This window comes from Eimeria tenella, genomic scaffold (genome assembly GCF_000499545.2).
Source record: "Eimeria tenella Houghton genomic scaffold, Eth_scaff35, whole genome shotgun sequence".
Classification (NCBI taxonomy): Eukaryota; Apicomplexa; class Conoidasida; order Eucoccidiorida; family Eimeriidae; genus Eimeria; species Eimeria tenella.
Window position 1 is genome coordinate 310,046 of NW_013543232.1, and position 3,236 is coordinate 313,281.

A 3,236-nucleotide genomic window follows, 5' to 3' on the forward strand; every position below is an offset into this window, starting at 1 on the left:
AACCCTAAACCCTAAACCCTCAACGATGGCTGCGGCGGAGAATGAAGCAGAGGTCTTTGTCCTGGGAACTTCACCGCCTGAAGGGCGCAAAGCAACAACAATCAGCAGCAAGAAACGCATGCAGCTTGAGGCGAGCCGCCCAACTAGGGTTTAGGGTTTACGGTTTAGGGTTTAGGGTTTAGAGTTTGGAGTTTACACTTTACGGCCTCACCGCCGAGGGTGCAGCTACAATGCATGGCTGCTACTGCACAGCAGGACCGCAATGGCCTGCAGCAGCAGAAGCAGCAGCAGCAGCTGCTGCTGCTGCCGCTGCTGCTGCAGTAATGGCCTGCAGCAGAAGAAGCAGCTGCTGCTGCGGCCGCTGCTGCTGCTGCGCTGCTGCTGCTGGAACAGCTGCGCCGGCCCAAAGCTGCTGCTGCAGCAGATGCAGCAGCAGGAGAGGCAGCAGCAACAAAACGAACTGCAGCAGCAGCTATATTCAAAATAACTGCAGCAGCAGCCAAGGAAAAGCTGCTGCAGTTCCTGTTGGACAGTCCATGCAGGGTCTGGACTTTAGGGTTTAGGGTTTAGGGTTTGGAGTTTAGGGTTTAGGGCTTTTGCGTTGCAGCTTTTAAATGAAATCATGAAGGAGCATCCAGATATCAACAAGCTTAGGCAAGGATGCCAAACCCTAGACCCTAAACCCTAAACCCTAAACCCCAAACCCTAAACCCTAAACCCCAAACTCGTAAACCCTGAACCCCAAACCCTAGGGCTTTCTGACTATACCATTTCACCCCCTCTTGTTGTCATCTAGGGTTTAGGGTTTAGGGTTCCTTCTAAAGTTTTGACAGCTACGGAGACACAAGTTTAAAGCCTAAACCCTAAACTCTAAACCCTAAACCCTAAACCCTAAACCCTAAAACAAGGTTTGCCTTCTTCTCAGAATCCTGCAGACATTCGATGTCGACTACAGCGTAAGGGACCCGCAGAGCGGCCTCAGCGTTATGCACCATGGTAAACCCTAAACCCTAAACGCTAAACCCTAAACCCTAAACCCTAACTTCAAGCAGTAAACTCAGAATTTTAGTCCTGAATCTCTCCGCGTCTCTAGCGCTTGCCGTCAGACTGAAAGGAAAAGGAGTAACTGGGGTTTTGGGGATTAGGGTTTAGGGTTTAGTGTTTAGGGTTTAGGGTGTAGGGTTTGCATTTGAGGATTTAGAATTTAGGGTTTAGGGTTCCCTGCTAGGGTTTTCTGAACTCAGGCGCCATGAGTGGGGAGATCGACTTGCTGGAGCTGGGACTCCAAGCGGGCAGGAGTCCAAACCCTAAACTCTAAACCCTAAACCCTAAACTCTAAACCCTAAACCCTAAACCCTAAACCCTAAGCCGTAAACGCGTAGTTGCCAGGTTCCCTGTGCTCAAGTAAAGGAGTTTCGCTGGAGCACTGCCCGGCAGGAGAAGCCCTGATTGCTGTTGCTGCTGCTGCTGCTGCAGCAACTGCTGCTGCTGCTGCTTCTACCGCTGCTGCTGCTGCTCTTGCTGCAGCTTCCGCGTAGTTGCTGTTGCTGCCGCTGCCGCTGCAGCCAAATGTCTCCACATCTCTCCCCGTCACTTTCACGCCGCTGCCCCCGCCGCCGCTACCTCCGCTGCTGCTGCTGCTGCTGCTGCTGCTGCTGCTGCTGCTGCTGCTGCAGGCCTGGGAGTCGACGATCCCACGAAGCTTGGCCGCACGCCGCTGCACTTTGCATGCGCCGGCAACCAGCGGGGAAGTGTTGTCTTTCTTTTGAAGCACCAGGCCAACGTGAACGCGAGGACCTGCGCAGGGTAAACCCTAAACCCTAAACCCTAAACCCTAGACCCTAGACCCTAGACCCTGGACCCTGATTGCGAGGCCCTGGCAGTTCCGGACGCGAAGGCTAAAAGCCGCAGAGGCGGCATGTTTTGGGGTTTAGGGGCTCCGAGGGTTTAGGGTTTAGGCGCCTTCCAGATGACGCTGTCGAGGGTTTAGGGTTTAGCCTAAACCCTCATGGGTGGGGCCGCGGCTTGCGGTGTACATACACCTCTACTGCTGCGCAGGCTCACGCCGCTTCATCTCGCCGTCCGCGAAAACGCCGTTGCTGCCGTAAACCCTAAACCCTAAACCCTAGAGTGTGCCAGTGCTGCAGTCTAGATCTGTCAGTTTGCTTCCCTTTTCCTGCTCTGGGCTCAAACCCTCTCAAAGCAATCCCCAAACCCTAAACCCTAAACCCTTGAGGGTTTAGAAGCCTCTTAGCCCCTCCGCGCGGCGGAAAACTTGGGTTTGGTGGGAGCGCGAGGGTTTAGGGTTTAGGGTTTGGGGCGCAGGCGAAGGCGCTGCTGTTCAGCAAAGAAGCCGAGGGTTTAGAGATTGATGTGGATGCTGAGGACTTCGAAAGAAAAACCCCCACGCAAATGGCCAGCAGCAAAACCCTCAGAGACATGCTGCAGCGCTACAAGCAAACGCGAGCCAAAGCCCTCAAAGACGAGCCCCAACCCTAAACCCTAAACCCTAGCTCGCGCGAAGGTTCGCAGTTGGGCCAATAAAAGGGCCTCCGCCCTTGCGGGGCCTCTCCGCCTCCGCCAGCAGCTTGCGCAGCCACTCTCAGGTGTACAGACACCCCAGACTGAGGTGTACAGACACCCAATTGAGGTGTACAGACACCCCAGACTGAGGTGTACAGACACCCCAGACTGCGGTGTAAAAACACCCCAAACCGAGGTGTACAGACGCCTCAGACGGAGGTGTACAGACACCCCAAACTGAGGCGTACAGAGAACCCCGATGGAGGTGTAGAGACACCCAAACTGAGGTGTACAGACACCCCAAACCGAGGTGTACAGACGCCTCAAGTCGAGGTGTACAGACACCCCAGCTGGAAGTCCATCTACACCCCAGAAGGTGCACACTCGCCCACAGTTCAGGTGTACGTACACCCCAGTTGCGGTCTACATACGCATTCCCGGCACTGAGGCGTACGTACACCCCAGCTGTACGCACACCTCAGGTGTACGTACACCTCGGGTGTGCGTACACCCCAACTGTACGTACACCTGAGGTGAGCACCCCAGGTGTACGTACACCTTAGACAGTCTGCAGTCTGAAGGGCCGCGAAGGCCTTGAAGAGCTGCAGAGACACTTCAGTTCGAAAGTGCCGGCAGCTCCGCTTCGGGTGTGCAAGTGGCCCCAGGTTGAGGTGTACGTACACCCCAGCTGTACGTACACCCAGCTGTACGTA